Here is a 17,659-nt window from a genome sequence, read left to right as displayed (position 1 = left end):
TGGTTTGGGGCTTTGTTTGGTGATGGGACGTGAGATTTAAGTTCCAACAGGCAAGAACCACAGAAGGCAGCGGAGGTACGTGCAGATCAAGGTGGTAGGAGAGAGATAGAGAGGGAAAGATAAATGGAAATGGTGGTTTTGATGTGAAGCCAAGGCAAATCATACAGGCAAATGTGTTACCATTAAAAGTCTGGCTGCAAGAAATCAAAAGTATACCGACATCGGCCATGGTTGATTGCCAACAGCCCATATATAATATTTAGCATCAGCTCAGGGGGCTTGAAAGCAAAAATGGTTTTCTCGGAATGCTTGATTATAATAAGAAATGTTGACCTGGTCAATGTATTTTACATAAAATATATAAACAGCAATCTGATTTCAGATTGCAGATTTACAGGCTCCTTGCGAAAAATGTATGAGCAATCAAGCATTTCGAGACAACTACCTTAAAATAATCTAATTTGTAAATGTTTTACAAATAGGATTATAGAAATTTGGGAGTATTTTATAAATAGAATTGTGATATTCTAGGATTATAAGAATACAAGAAAAACTTAGAGATATTTTAAAAATCAATATGGGAATCTGGGGTATTTTAGGAATTTGATTATAACAAGGGGTATTTTATAAATAAAATTGTGGGATCCAAGGATTATAAGAATATGAGGAAAACTTAGAGATATTTTAAAAATCAATATTAAATCTATTGATATTTTACTAATTTACCATCGGATTTAGGGAATTATATGCAAATCCCATCCCTTCCTTGTCCATGATTTGGAGCAAAAATATTTTCCCCATCTCCACCTTGTCTCTTCCTCATCCCTATTTAAAATTCGAGAAAACTTACCCCATTCGAGGTGGGGTAAGGTAGGGCCCTAGTTTTATAGGGAAAATTGCGATCCCTACAATTATAATAGTTTTCTATAACTAATTAATTACCAATAAATTATAATATTTTATAATAATTTCCAAAAATTATTGAAATTGTTGTTGATTGGAAAAAATGTATACTAAATTAGTTATTTACAATAACAATAAATTAATATGAATTAATGTAAATTATTTACTATTAATAAAATTGATGTAATTATATTAAATTAATATGATTATGGCAAATTACATTAATTTTAATTAAAAGTAAATCATTTGATGTTAATTAATGTAAAACCAAGTATGGTTGAAGTCAATCAAGTGGTCTACACTGGTGTGGATAGATTTAATAATTTTCCTAAATTATTTCAGAAGTATTTATTAAAATAATAATAATACCAAGAGGGGGTGAATTGAGTATGTGTTAAAACTTCCCCAAAAATTGTATCTAAGCCTTCTTCAAAACATTGAAAATAAATGTAGCGGAATGGGAAACTTTGTGTGTGTGTGCAAGAAGAGTAGTTTTATAAAATGATTAATTTAACAACTAAACTAATCAATTGCACCAAGTAATCTTAAATAAGATGCAATTAAGTGAAGAATATATACATGTGATGTGTCGTAATCCGGCTGCTCCCTGCTGGATGTGATCTGGCTGCCAGCAACGACGAGGACTAAGCTCTTGAAAGAGATGAGTCAGAGATCCCGGGGTCGCTCACTCGGCGAGGATACTCCGATGGTTAAGTTAGAGCACAGTAGTAATAGAGAGTTTGAAGATGATAACAGTGAGAGAGCTAGAGAGCGAAGATTACACACACAACAATAAGAATAGAATGTACCTCGCCCCTAGGGGGGGGGCAGAGTCTTTACATACTGGGGACCATGCGGTTTGGTGGAATAGTCACCAGATCCCAGCTGTGATGGGACTTGCTTGCGTGTTAGGTGGGCGAAACGCCGTCAAACGGTAATATTGTCCCGCCCGTCAGATGGTAATACTGTCACATGCCATCAAACGGTAATACTGTCCCACCCGTCAAACGGTAATACTATCTCACGCTGTCAAACGGTAATACTGTCCATTCCTGTCAGAACTGGGGAGTTGATGAACTAATGTGACCATTACGAGGTATGGCACTGTAGAACGCAGAGTACTGTAGTGCGCTCCTCGAGGTTGCCATTCGGAGGTCTGAACGGTAGGCGAGTCGCTTGTAGGATACCGAGCTATTCGATGGCGAGCTGACTGGTAGCGAGCTCCTCGAGCTTGTGCTCCTTAGGTCTGCCCTGATACAAATGCCGAAGTTCCTTGGGGCCGAGGTGATCCGCCTGTCCGGGCATGATCTGTAACGAACTTGGTTTCGTTTGTCGTGATCTGTTACCGAGACGATCTTAGTTCGAAGTGACTTTAATTTTGGGTACCAGCTTACCCGAGCTCGCTTTGTAGCGAGCTTACTCATGCTGAGCTATCACCCGTGTTGAGTCACGTCCACGTGCTGATCTGATCACGTCGAGTTGTCGCTTATGCGAGTCACGTCCACGTGTCTCCCTATCACAAGGTCAGGCCAAATTCTCCTTCATCAATTGCCCCCCACTCCTTGAGTTAGGGGTCTTGACCTGGTTTGAGGAGTTCACGATGTGCCAAGTAGATTTGGCTCAAAGTCTTGCTGCTATCAGATGGGTCGCATGCAGTTTATGCGCGGATGTCAAGCGATCTATAGGCTCTGCGGATGCCAAAAAATGCGCTAAACTGATTTTGATCTCGAGGGTCGTGCAACCGGTTTTCTCAGGAGCTGTTGGATTGCTTTGATTTTGATCGTTGCTTCTCCGGTATAGTGGCTATAAATAGGGAGACCCGAGACTCATTTCCTTCACCACAAGCTTACTAGTCTTTGATCTGAGGTCGCGCTTAGCTTCTTTAGCTCGGGTTTTCTAGTTCACCATTTCCTTCTAATCTGGTCGTCTCACTTTGGTGAGTCTCCCTTCACCTTTCTTTTCAGTTCTGTTAAGTTTCATGTCTTCCTCTAGCTTTGATAGTCTTCTAGATGAGGCTGAGGCGGGTACCTCGGCTCAGGTCGGTAGCCGAGATGGGGCTACTTTGGGTTTAGAGGTAGTCTGTGGCCTTCTCGAGGTACAGGCACCCCGGGAGACTCGAGAGGCCTCAGGTAGTCAGGCATCCACTTCTCACTAAGGTCGGGTGCCAGACCACTTTGGCCCTTCGAGGAAGACCTTGAACCGGCTCTAGGCCTTAGTACACCAGTGCAACCTTCCGAGAGAATTCCCCTACAGTCTCCCCTCAGGTAACTTCCCCTGGGAACACGATCATAACGAGATCGTGATCTTTGAAGAGCAGCTCGTGGCTGGCCTTCGCCTTCCTTTGCATCCCTTAATCGTAGAGGTCCTGAAGTCTTTTGACATTACCATAGATCAGTTACACCCAAACTCCATCCGCAACGTAGTAGGGATCATTTCGCTTTTTTATGAGTATTGTCTTCCCCTTGACCTCGATATCTTTTCTACCATTTTTTCAATAAAGAAAAACTCTTCTTGTGCTCTTCCTGAGCATAGGAGAACCTATTACCTGTCCCCTCGCCCGGGCTATAAGTTGTTACATGAACTCCCCAATAGGATCCCGACCTGGAAACGGGATTACTTCATGGTCCATAGCCCCGAGGGGTGGCCTTTCCCAATTCATTGGAGGCCGCCGATTCAGGTTCCTGGTGTTAGACTGGGCCTGAAGACAAGGGAGACACTCAAGTGTTGGGCGGAGCTTGGCTTCCTTTGCTCGGACTACCTTGTTGAAGACAAGTTCGTGCAGGCTGGCTTGAGTCCTAGTAGGTCACCTTGGGTTTTTGATTTTTCAAGGTTCTGATTAGTTCATGGCTAATCTTACTTTTTGTTTTTGCAGCTACAATGACGGTCAACGCGGAAAGCCTCTTGAGGAGCTCCCAAAAGAGAAAGAAGAGGACCGCGAAGAGATCGCGCCAGGAGGTCAATCTCTCTTTCGAAGTTGTAATCGTGAAGCCAGTCTCCACTGCACCTCCCCAGGAAGAGGCCCGATCTGCCGCCCCCGAGGCGGTCATGGACGAGGTTCATCACGAGGGAGCTTGCCCTCAGGAGCCCGAGAGTTCGTCCACACCCATGGGGGTGGATGCTGGACCAGAGGGCTTTCTTCCTAGCGTGAAAGAAAGCATCATGGACCACGTTCTGGCCATGCGCAAGAGCCAGGGTGCCATCTTACAAGATGAAGTCGCGAAGTGGGCAGAGATGTCTATAGGCTGGCTCTTGGGATTAATCGGTAGCCACTATATGGTGGTAAGAATTCTGCCTCTCTTCCCTTTTTTTTTTTTTTGACTGACTGACCTCAGTTTTCTTTTGGTAGGCTAACTCTGTTGGTCACGCGCTGGCCTACCAAGCGGCGATCCACTCGAAGGAAGCTCATGATGCCAAGATGGAGGCACAGAAGCTCCACCACGATCTAGACCTGGCTTGGGGCGAGGTACTTAGAGCCAAGAAGGGGGCTGAGGCCCAGAAGGAGTTGATCTTGACCCAGGAAGGGCAGATCTCCTTGCTGACTGAGGAGAAGGCGCAACTTGAGCGGTAGGTCATGAACCTCAAGGCCTCCATCGCGGAAGAAAGGAACAAGGACATCGAGAGCTTCAAAAAGTCCTCAGAGTTCAAGGCTCTACAGGTCGAGTACGGCTCGGGCTCTTATCGATCTGTGTTCAAGCTGTGCCGGTACTTGGTTCGGAAGAAGTTCCCCGATCTTGATCTCGGCGGCATCACGATGACAAGCTTAGACTCCGAGGTGGCCAAGGCGGCAGATGAGGAGCCCGACTCTCCAGGGGAGGAGAGTGATGAAGAGATCAAAGTGGTGGACCCTTCTGCGTGATGACTTCTTGTTCTTTATCTTTTTCTTCTTTGAACTGTGGATATACTCTCTTGGGCCGTTGAGCTTGGGTTAAAATTTTTGTACTTGAACCTTTTTTACTAATGAAATATACAGTTTTCGGAGTAATCATGAGTGCAAAATAATTCTAAGTGTAAGTGAGTTCCGAGCTGGGCAATTTAAAATATAGGTTACCCGAGCTACCGAGTTGGCAACGAGTAGGGATTACCGAAAGAATAAATTGTGTTTTGCTCCGAACTGCGTAGGTTACCCCAAACTATTGAGTTACCGAGTTTGGCAACAAGTAAGGGTAACCGAGGTGGAATAGACATCGTAGGGTTTATACCTGAGTTGTCTTTACCTTAGGTGTTAGAAGTAGTTTACTTATGCCAGCGAGGTATCCAGGTCTTATGCAGCGTCTAGGTCCTTGTCAGTTCGGCATTTTCAGCCCATAGGCTTTGAGAGGGACCCGTAGTCTGCTCTTGAATTTTGCCCATGCCGAAGTGGCAACTAGGTCTTCTTGTGGCCCTTAGTCTTTAGGAGGGACCCGTAGTCCGCTCCTGAACTTTTGCCCATGCCGTAGAGGCTACTAGGTCTTTCAGTAGTATTGGTCCTTAGGCTTTGGGAGGGACCCGTAGTTCACTCCTGAACTTCGCCCTCGCCGAAGTGGAAACTGGGTCTTCTTGTGGCCCTTAGGCTTTGGGAGGGACCCGTAATCCACTCCTAACTTTTGCCCATGCCGTAGAGGTGACTAGGTCTTCTTGTGGCCCTTAGGCTTTGGGAGAGACTCGTAGTCTGCTCCTAAACTTTCGTTGCTCCTTAAAGACCTGTAAGGAACTAAATGTCAGAGGACCCGGAGTGGCCAACCCGATGAGGTCACTCCAATGGCTAAGTTAGTACTCTCATAGTAGACTGTGAGCTAGAAATCACAATCTGAGAGTTAGAGCTCACTTACTTGTTTCTAGGGTTGGCGCCTTTCCAATTCGTAATCAGAGGTAGTATCGCCTTAGATTGCTGATGTTCCATGCCTAAGGTACTCGCTCTCCTTCTAGGGTTTCGATCTCGTACGTACCTTCCCCAAGTATCCGCTTCACTCGGTAGGGACCCTCCTAGTTTGGTCCGAGCTTACCTACACCGGGTTCAGGTACCATAATTTTCCGGAGGACCAGGTCCCCTACACGGAAGTGTTGCTTCTTGACTCAAGCATTATAATATCGGGCCACTCTTTGCTGGTAGGTTGCAGTCTGGATGTACACGAGGTCCCGTTCCTCTTCTAATAGGTCGAGGTTGGTGCGGAGCTCGTCACTGTTTCCTTCGTCGTCGTAGGCTTCCAAGCGTAATGTAGGTACCTCGATTTCGGTTGGGATTACCAATTCCGTGGCATAGGTGAGGTTGAAGGGGGTTTCTCCTGTGGCGGTCTTGACAATAGTTCGGTAAGCCCATAGTACGCTGAGCAACTCCTCTACCCATAGCCCCTTAGTTCGGGATAAGTGGGCTTTCAGTACACGGAGTATGGCTCTGTTTGTGCCTTTTGTCTATCCGTTCGCCTGGGGGTGTGCTACCGAAGTGAAGTTCTGTTGTATCCCCATCTCAGCACACCAACTCTAGAACTTGATATCTTTGAACTGCTTACCATTGTCAGAAATGAGCACTCGAGGCAGTCCAAAGTGGCACATTAAGCTCTTCCAAAAGAAGTTCTGCACGATTCGAGCTGTAATTGTTGCTAGGGGTTCTGCTTCTACCCACTTTGTAAAGTAATCTACTGGTACTACTAAGAATTTCCTCTATCTTGTCATTGGCGGGAATGGTCCAAGGAGGTCGATCCCCCACTGTGCGAAGGGCCATGGGCTGGTGAGGTACTTCAGATCGATAGCAGGTTGGTGATGGATGTTGGCGTACCTCTAACATTTGTCGCATTTCTTGACGAGCTCGAGTGCGTCCGCCTTCATCGTGGGCCAGTAGTATCTTTTCCGTAGCACTTTCTGGGCGAGAGCCCTGCCCCCCAAGTGTCCGCCGCATAAGCCTTCATGGGTGTTGTGGAGGACGAGCTCAGCCTCTGAAGGTCGTAAACAGCGCAAGTAGGGGAACATGTAGGATCTTTTGTACAATCGTCCGTCTATCATGACATACTTGGCTGCCTGTCGTTCTACCCTTCTGGCTGCGTTGCGATCTGTATGTCGAGTTCCATGAAGTAGGTAGCTTGCGAGTGGGTCAATCCAGCTCGGCTCTGTTTGTGCAACGGGAGCTCTACCCCCCTGAGAATGCTGGGCCGAGGCAAGTTCTCTATGTGCACAATCCTCATGTTGTTGTTGCTCATGCTGGCTAACTGGGACAGGGCATCGACCTCAGCATTCTCGGACCTTGGTATCTACCTAATGAAGTATGACTGGAAGCTTTGTAGAATTTCCTTGACCTTGGCTAAATAAGCAGCCATGGTGGGGTCGCAAGCTTCGTAATCGCTGGTGACCTGGTTGACCACGAGCTGAGAATCACTACAGATGATGATGTGCTTTGCTCGTACCTCTTTCACCAATGTAAGCCCGGCTAGTAGTGCCTCATACTCTACCTCGTTGTTGGATGCCACGAACTTGAACCGAAGTGCGTACTCCAGTTTCACCCCGCTTTGTCCGTGTAGAACAGCGTCGGCTCCGCTTCCTTGTTGATTGGACGAGCCGTCTACATGGAGGATCCAGGGCTCCTCATCCCAAGTTGGTCTTGCTTTGACCGGGACCGGCGCCGTACTGGTTGAAGCTCCTTCTTTGTGTTCAAGCTCCATCATTTTGAGGGCTGCGGTGGTGAAGGTACATTTTGCTACAAAGTCGGCTAAGGCTTGGGCCTTAATCGCCATCCGAGGCTTGTACTGGAGGTCGTATTCGCTGAGTTCGATGGACCATTTCGTCAATCTGCCAGATACCTCAGGCTTGAGTAAGACTTGCCTCAAAGGTTGGTTTGTGAGGACCACGATAGTGTGGGCTTGGAAATACGGGCGAAGCTTCCGATCTGCCGTGACCAGTGCATACGCCAACTTCTCAATTTCTGGGTACCTAGTTTCTGCATCCTGTAAAACTTTACTCACATAGTAGATAGGTCATTAGACCCGATCTACTTCTTTTATCAATACCGAGCTAACTACCTCATCACTCGTGGAGAGGTACAACTTTAAAACATCACCCTCCTCGGGTCGGGTCAAAACCGGGATACTAACTAGGTATTTCTTTAGCTCGTCGAAGGCGAGCCAACACTCTTCAGTCCACTCGAAGTCTTTACTTTTCTTGATTGCCTTAAAAAGGGCAGGCAGCGATCTGTCGACTTGAACATGAAGCGGCTTAGGGAAGCCATGCGGCCATTCAGCCTTTGAACCTCCTTCAACTTGCAAGGTGGCTTCATTTCTAGGATAGCCTTGATTTTTTCGGGGTTTGCTTCAATGTCACGCTGGTTAACTATGTAACTCAGGAATTTGCCCGAGGTGACACCAAAGACACACTTACTAGGGTTTAACTTCATACTATAATTGCGTAGAATTTCAAAAATACATTGCAAGTCACTTATTAAACAGTCTAAGAATTGGGTTTTGACGACCATGTCGTCTACATAGCACTCAACCTTATCACCGATCAACGGCTCAAAAAGTTTGTTGACAAGTCTTTGAAAGGTTGCCTCGACATTTTTTAGCTTGAAGGGCATAACCTTGTAATAGTACAATCCTAGCTCGATTATGAATGTTGTTTTTTCCTCGTCAGCGGGGTCCATCTTGATCTGGTTATAGCCTGAGTATGCGTCCAGAAAACTCAGCAACTCGTGCCCTGAGGTCGCGTCCACTAGACGGTCGATCTTAGGGAGAGGGAAACAGTCTTTCGGGCAAGCTCGATTCAGGTCGGTGTAATCGACGCACATGCGCCATTTACTGTTGGCCTTTTTTACCAGAACGGGGTTAGCCACCCAGCTCGGGTAGTGGACCTCCCTGATGAAATCGGCTGCGAGGAGTTTCTCGATCTCCTCATCGACTATCTTCCAGCGTTTCGGGGTTGGGTTGTGTTTTTTCTGTCTAACTGCCTTGACTAAAGGATCGGTGTTCAACCTGTGAGTTATAACCTTAGCATCTATATCGGCATTTTTGCCGTAGACCAGGCAAACAAATCTAAATTCTTGAGTAGAAAACTTACCAGTCGAGAGCGGAGAGGCTCTTCGATCGTGGCTCCGATATGGAGAGTTTTGGCTAGATCTTTTGCTGAGGTCGGGATGTGGAATGTCCCTTCGGTTTGCGTAGCTCGCTCCTCGAAGTACTCCACAGGTTGCTCTAACTCGAGGTCATCTGCCGACTTGGCCTTCCCTTTGAGAACGACAACGTAACACTTTCGAGACTCGAGCTGGTCGCCCCGAGCTACCCCTATCCCGAAGTCCGTGGGGAACTTCATGGCCAGGTAGTAAGTAGATACCACCGCGCGAAGCGCTTGAGTGACGGGCCATCCCACAATGGCATTGTATGGGGAAGGCATTGCAACTACTAGGAAGGTATGCTCAAACCTCGTGATGTTGGGCCATGTACCAACCTCCTCGGGTAAAGTAATTCGCCCGAGGAGACTGACTTCTTCTCCGCTGAAGCCCACTAGAGGAGTACTTGCGGGCTGGAGGTCACTTTCTCGAAGCTGTAGCTTGTCGAAGGTGCCTTTGAACAGGATGTCAGCCGAACTCCCTGAATCTACCAGGATGCACCTGACTTCAAAGTCGTTGATCTTCATTCTTATGACCAGTGCGTCGTCGTGAGGGTACTGAATCCCGCGCGCGTTGTCCTTGGTGAAGAATATAGGGTCCTCAAGCCGCGGCCGCTTCGGAGGGTTCTGCTCTTCACGCTCTAGTTCGCGAGCTGAAGCTTTTCCCATTGCTGTTGAACAACCCACCGGTGATCGTGTTGATCCGACAACGGACCCACTGGTGCGACAATGGACCCACCCGCGACAACGGATCCACCGGGAACATCTTTCTTTTGCTCCCCTTGTTGATCCGTCTGGCCTATATTGCTTCTTTGTACAAAGTTTCTCAGGTACCCGCGACGGATGAGCTCTTCAATCTCGTCGCGGAGGTTTTTACAGTTTTCGGTGCTATGGCCGTGGTCTCTATGAAAGTGACAATATACATTTTTGTTTTTAAGGGTCGGGTCGCTTCTCATCCACGGTGGCCACTTCCCGAAGGAAGCGTCCTTGATTGCCATGAGAATTTTCCCTCGTTTCGTGTTGAGGGGTGTGAAGCTCGTTCTTTCAACCGGGGGAGCTCAGAGATGAAAATCTAACCTGTTCCCTCCCCTGGTGGGGGACTTGCTTTTCTTTCTCTTGTCGTCGCCATTGTTCGAGCTGTGGTCCTCCCTCTTTCTTTCCTCTACTGGGGCTTCAGTCCGCTGGTTCATCTCTTCCTCGGTCCCGATGAACTGATCGGCGAGCTTAAGGAATTCTGTGATGTCTTTGGGTTTGTTCGCCACCACATGCAATTTGAACTCTCTGTGAGTGATCCCCTTTGTTGCTGCTGCAAGTCTCACGGCCGGGTCTAAGTCTGGGATCAGTAGGCAAGTGTCGTTGAAGCGTTTGATGTAGCTTCGGATCGACTCTCCTTCCCTCTGGACTATACTGAGAAGGCTTTCTTATGACCTAGGACACTTCTTACTGGTGATGAAGTGCGAGGTGAACAACTGTACGAGCTACGCCCAACTTTTAACTGTCCCGGGCGTAATGTTTCTATACCAAGTGCGGGATACCCCTTCGAAGGTCGTGGAGAAGGCAACGCACATGCAGGCTTTGTCAGCTCCAACGAGATGCATCTAGGACTGTAAAGAATCTACGTGGTCGTTTGGGTCGAAAGACCCGTCATACTTGTCTAGGGGGGGAACCCTGAAGTTCGTCGGCATCGGGGAGGCCAGGAGCTCGGGGGATAGTGGAGAGGGTACAGAGAGGAGGGGAGTAGTTTTTGTGACTCCTGAGCTTACCTCCATTTTACGTTTAGGTTGCTCGGGTCGGCTAGGTCGCGCGAGTTGGCCTGGATATACCACTTGGGTGCTCCAGCATGCCTCCTTGACCATTGCTCAACTGGTTCCACAATGGTGCTGCTGACCTCCGCACTGTCAAGTGGTGCTTTGGTCGGAAGTGATTCGGACTGCCGACTACTACGGACTAAAATTTCTTGCCTGGAGTCCTCAGCTAAGACCTCAAACCGGTTTCCCGCGAGAGTGCCTTCAGGTTGCGAAGGTCGAGGTGAACTAATTCTGTTGGGCCGAATATCTCTCGACCTACTTACTTGTTGAGAAATGGGAGGGACTTGTCCTTCTCTCCTGCCACGAGATGAGACCTGGGAGATCTCTCCCCGGCCAGGATGGCTGCTTTGGTGGCGAGGCTTGCTCGGGGTGATTGGACACTGAGGTGGGGTAGGTTGCTGGTTCTGCTGTAGCGGTGGGAACTGCTGCTGGTACATGTGTGCAGAACTTGTTGTTGGTACTGTTGGAACTGCTGGACCTGTTGCATTTGGGCTTGAATAACCCGTACGCAGTATACCAGGTCATTTAGTTGGTTTTGTCCTACTCCAGGGGGAGCTAAGGAAGGTTCAACGGAGGTTGCACCCACTACAGGGGGAAGTGGGGCATTCATAGGCTCAATTGGTTGAGGTATAGCAGGTGTTGGGATCCCACCCGCAGGGAGCGGTATGATGAACTGGCCTATGTAGACAGTTGGGAACTGAGGTTGCCCCCCAAGGCATTTGCTTCTCTATGCTGTCCGGCATTGCTGGAAGAAGCCATAGGTTTGATTTTGAGCTTTTGGGGTTTTTGAAATGGAGATAAAAAGGCTTTTAGTAACAAGTTCCCACAGACGGCGCCAAATGATGTGTCGTAATCTGACTGTTCCATGTTGGATGTGATCTGGTTGTTAGCAACGACGAGGACTGGGCTCCTGAAAGAGATGAGTCAGAGATCCCGGGGTGGCTCACCCGGCGAGAATACTCCGATGGCTAAGTTAGAGCACAGTAGTAATAGAGAGCTTGAAGATGATAACAGTGAGAGAGCTAGAGAGCGAAGATTACACACACAACAATAAGAATAGAACGTACCTTGCCCCTGGGGGGGGCAGAGTCTTTATATACTGGTGTCCATGCGGGTTGGTGGAATAGTCACCGGATCCCAGTTGTGACGGGACTTGCTTGCGTGTTAGGTGGGCGAAACGCCGTCAAACGGTAATATTGTCTCACCCGTCAGACGGTAATACTGTCACACGCCGTCAAACGGTAATACTGTCCCACCCGTCAAATGGTAATACTGTCCATTCCTGTCTAAACTGGGGAGTTGTTGAACTAGTGTGACCATTATGAGGTACGGCCCTGTAGGACGTAGAGTACTGTAGTGTGCTCCTCGAGGTTGTCATTCGGAGATCTGAACGGTGGGCGAGTCGCCTGTAGGATACCGAGCTGTTTGATGGCGAGCTGACTGGTAGCGAGCTCCTCGAGCTTGTGTTCCTTAGGTCTGCCCTTATACGAATGCCGAAGTGCCCTGGGACCGAGGTGATCCGTCTGTCTGGGCATGATCTATAACGAACTTGGTTTCGTTTTTCGCGATTTGTTACCGAGACGATCTTAGTTCGAAGTGACTTTAATTCTGGGTACCAACTTACCCGAGCTCGTTTTGTAGCGAGCTGACTCATGCTGAGCTATCACCCGTGTTGAGTCACGTTCACGTGTCTCCCTATCACGAGGTCGGGCCAAATTCTCCTTCATCAAAATGTAAATCAAATAACTACAACAACGATCCATTATAACTAATTAATTGCTCTAAGTAATCTTAAAAAAGATGAAGTCAAGTGAAGAATATATATACAAGTAAATCAAATAACTACAACACTGAAGATCCAAATAATGATGTAAACTGGTTAAGAAATATAAACAAACAAGAAAGTAAAGTAACTGCTTTAAAGTGATTGTAAAAATAGTATAATGCATTTATATAAAGCAGATGGTCAATAGATTCAAGTAAGTTTAGCAAATAAATTCAAATAACAATATGTTGAAGAATTAAAAGTAAATGAACAAAAAAGTAAGAAACAACTACAAGTATGCCATTTGTGCAAATGAAAGCAAAACAACTATTTACTAGTACTTGTTGGTGCAATTAACAAGATGTAGCAAGAATAAACAAATAACTACTGCAGAAAGAAAGTAAAGCACAAAGAAAGAAAAATAAACAATGCATACACGATTTTTATAGAGGTTCAGACAATCCCGACCTATGTTCTCTTCTCAAGAACCCTCTTCAAAGTTCAACACAATAGGACTTCTAGGTGTCTACAGTGCCATGGCAAAACCTGCAAGTGTTTGCCCAATCTAAACTGATAGACCTTGTAGGTTTATACCAAACCTTGTTTAGTCTTATAGGTCACAATCAAAACCTTTGTTGGTGTTGAAACCTTGAATACCACCTATTCACAAACGATATTATAATGAAGCTCAAATACAATAAATTCATCTTACATAGGTAGATAAATCAAATATAGCTAAAACTATTTTAAATGCAAGAGATTGCTCAACACATAAATTCAATTCAGTGAAGAGATTCAAAATAGTTTAGTGAGAAACATATAAGCCTACCAATTACTCAGTTTTTTCTCACTATTTTGTACTAATGAAGCACAAAAACCTCTTCAAGAAAAGATGGAACTCTTAATATGAAATTGCTCTCTACAACTATACAATATATACAATCAAAGCTCTTGTTCTTGTTGTTTGATTTTAAATTAAAACCTCTTATTTATAGAGGTTAAAGTGCAAGTGATCTATATTCTAGCCGTTGGGAAGACTTGAATCCACAATAGGAAATGTTCAAAATTACTCCCAACAAGATAGAAGGCATATCAAATATGAAACTAGTCATTATTCCTAGATTTAAAATGTTGAAAATCAATTTTGAAAGTCAAGGGAAAGTTCCCAAAACCTTTGAACTAAAATTCTAAGGTTTCTAAGTGTTAAACTATCATTAGTTGACTATTGAAAAACCTATAGTCGACTACCCTTGACAGCCAAGGGTAGTGCCAACATGTAAACCAAACCTATTCTAACCATTGATCAGTAAGATTGGTTTAATTGAATTTGGTCTTGTTGAGTTTAATTTGTTGTGCATTTCAAGAAATGCATTAAGAACCTAAAAAGAATAAGACACTTAAACTTATGGACTTAATGCTTTCTTTCTCTTGTTGAGTTGATGTAACAACTAACAAATCTTCAAAGGTTGCTCATTTCTTTCTTATTCTTTATGGTTCTTTTATCTTCCTTGAAGCTTCCTTTTTCTTATAGAGAGGTGATGTTCAACTAATCACAAGTAAATCTCCCACTTTCTTTGTCATGATATGTTTAAGAAGATTAGAGTTCAAGCTTATTTGGATTAGATACAATCTTAGTTCAACATTAGTACTTTCAATGAATTTATTATCATCAAAACACATAAGATCAACAAATATGGAATTCAAAAGGACTTCTTATGATACATCCTCTTGTTCTTTATTCATGGGAAAATTGTTTTATTAGCATTTGTCATATATCTGAGAAAAATTACAATATAAGATCACTTTTAATCATGCATAGAGGTTTAAATCGGGTCGTGTCATGCTTGCTACCTTGACTAATCCCTTGGATAACCCTCTGTTGGAATTGCACACCGAAAATAATGTAATCTGTACATGCACAGAAACAAAATAAAAGCAGATAGCAATAAAGAAAGAAAGAAGAGATAACAACATATTTACGTGGTTCGGCCAAAATGCCTACATCCACGGGCAGCAACTTAGAGCTTCCTTCTTACTATAAACAGGAAAAAATACAAAGATGGCCTTACTGGAATCACACCTATACTCGACACTCAATACACCCAAACACAATACTCCTCTCAACACATTGTATACCTTATACACTGAAATGAAATGGAATATAATGAAATAACATAGGGGGGACCCCTATTTATACTTGAGTTGAGGGGTATAATGGGGTTTTTAAAAAAAATTCTTCATAGTTAAGCAAACCACCAATGGTGGTTTGCAAATGGTGTGCCACCGTTCAATATGGTGTGCCACTGAACAGAATGGTGGGCTCAGCTCGATGGGCCACTGATTGCAAATTCGGTGAGCCACCGACTAGCCCACCTTTTATGCTTTTCAACATTCTCCCACTTGAAGACAATTTTCATAGTGAAAAATTCACTCGAGAATAGTTGTCGATCATCTCTTGCTATGTGGCTTCAAGTCCCAGAGAAGTTCTGCACTAGATGAACTTCTCTCTCATCACCGGCTTTGTCAATATATCAGCAACATTGTTGTTAGTGTGGATCTTCTGTAATGAGATCTACCCATCTTCAACTACCTCACGAACAAAGTGGTACCGTACATCAATGTGTTTAGTCCATGCATGAAAGACAAGATTTCTTGCTAAGTGTAATGCGCTTTGACTGTCACAATGAATAGTCACCACTTCTTTCTTGATGTGGAATTTTTCAAGCAACCTCTTTAGCCAAATACTTTTTTTGCATGCTTGTGTAGTTGACATATATTTTGCTTCTGTTGTAGATAAGGCTACCACAGATTGCAATTTTGATGCCCAGTTCACTACACCATTAGCTAAAGGAAATACATAACCAGTAGTTGATTTTCTATTATCGCGATCTCTTGCATAGTCTGCATCCACATAACCAACTAGTTTTAAGCTTTGGCTACTATAATAAATTGAGATTTCAAAAGTACCTTCAAATACCGAAGGATTCTCTTCACCGTAGTCCAATGATCTCTTCCTGGATTTTCCATAAACTTACTGACTGCTCCCACTGCTTGTGCAATGTCTGGTTTGGTGCACACCATGGCAAACACAAGGCTCCCTACTGCTGATGAATATGGTATGTGGGACATCTCTGTCATCTCAGCTTCAGTGCTAGGTGATTGTTCCAAAGACAACTTACAACCAACAGAAAATGGGATACTGACTGGTTTGGAGTCTTGCATGTTGAAGCACCACAAGACCCTTTGAACATAACTCTTTTGAGTTATCTAGACTTTCCTGTTCTTTCTGTCCCGATATACTGTCATCCAAAGAATCTGATTAACCGCCCTTAGATCCTTTATGTCAAACTCCCTAGCTAAACGAGCTTTCAATGTTGAGATACTTCCTTTATCAGTACCTGCAACTAGCATGTCATCAACATATAACAGCAAAATGATGAAGTGATCATTACCAAAGTATGTGTAGACACAATGATCTGCTTCGTGTTTGCTAAAGCCCAAGCTCACAATGAAGGAATCAAATCGCTATACCAACACCTTGGCGTCTGTTTTAGACCGTAAAGTGATTTGGTCAGCTGACAAACCAGATCCTTTTTGTCATCCTTGACAAAGCCTTCAGGTTGAGTCATATAAATCTCTTCTTCAAGATTACCATGCAAGAATGCAGTTTTAACATCTAACTGCTCCAGCTCCAAGTCAAGTACTGCAACTATACTTAATAGAATACGAATAGTACTTAATCAAACAACAAGAGAAAATATTTCGTTAAAGTCGATATTTGATTTCTGAGCATATCCTTTTACAACTAGTCGATCTTTGTATCTTTCGATATTCCCGCTAGTGTCCTTTTTGAGTTTGTACACCCATCTACAACCAATGGCCTTTCGATTCTTAGGTAGTTTGACTAAGTCCCAAGTTTTATTTTTCTTCAAAGCTTCCATTTCTTCCTCCATTGCCATTTGCCAATGACGAGGATTTAGACATTTGCATGCATCTTGGTATGAACAAGGCTCGTGCTCTTCTGTAATGCAAGCATAAGTTGTTATATAATCCTGAAGCCAGATAGGAGGTCTTGTAGCTCTCCTCGATCGACCTTGATCACCGTGAGTCTCTCCTTCAAAATTGTCAACGTGCTCTTCAGGTACATCAACAGTTGTATCAATTTGTTGCTCTTGAATCTTTTGAAAAGATTTCACTTCAATTTTCTCTCTTGTCTTAGAGCTTGATTCTTTCTGCATCGAATCTTCATTGAAGACAACATCTCGGCTAACAACTATCTTGTGGGCAGTAGGATCCCACAACCAAAGGTACGTAGGAAAGAATAATCAACAGGGTTTCCTGACCATACCTCTTCTTGAATTTTGCAATCAAGTGCTGTAGTGGGAGAGCGATTTACTAGGTAACATGTCGTATTGACTACCTCTGCCCAAAAGTATTGCTCCAGCCCAACTGTACTCAACATGCTTCTAGCTCGATCCATAAGTGTACGATTCATCCGTTCTGCAACTCTGTTTTGTTGTGGAGTTCGTGGAACTGTATACTGTCTCAGAATGTCATGCTCATTGCAAAAATTTTCAAATTCTTTCAAGGTATATTCTTTCCCATTGTCGGTTCTCAGACACTTAATTCTTTTTCCCTTTTGGCTTTCAACTAGAGCTTTGAACTTCTTGAAATAGGAAAAAGTATCATTTTTCCGTTGGAGTAAATATACCCATACTTTCCTAGAGAAATCATCAATAAAAGAGACAAAGTATAATGAACCTCCAAGAGATTCCGTAGTAGCTTCCCACGTATCAGAGTGTATTAGATTTAATACCTCTCTACTCCTAGCTTTAGACTTGGGAAAACTAGCTCTGTGGTGTTTCCCAAATAAACAATCTTCACAGAAATTCAAATCAGTAGATTTTAAACCAGGAAGTAGATTTTTATCAAGAAGTACCTTAAGTCCTTGCTTGCTCATATGACCCAAACGTCTGTGCCAAATCATGACGGAATCGGTCACAACATTTGCAACGATGGCATCACCGACCATGGTATCCCTGATCAAGTGGTATAACTTCCCTTGTAATTTGCCTTTTGCAATTACCATAGCTCATTTACTGATCTTCAATTGGCCCTT

Source organism: Nelumbo nucifera, chromosome 5 (assembly GCF_055504915.1).
Source record: "Nelumbo nucifera cultivar China Antique chromosome 5, China Antique-T2T, whole genome shotgun sequence".
Taxonomy (NCBI): Eukaryota; Viridiplantae; Streptophyta; class Magnoliopsida; order Proteales; family Nelumbonaceae; genus Nelumbo; species Nelumbo nucifera.
The sequence above is the reverse complement of the archived record's forward strand: the minus strand, read 5'-3'. Positions refer to the sequence as shown.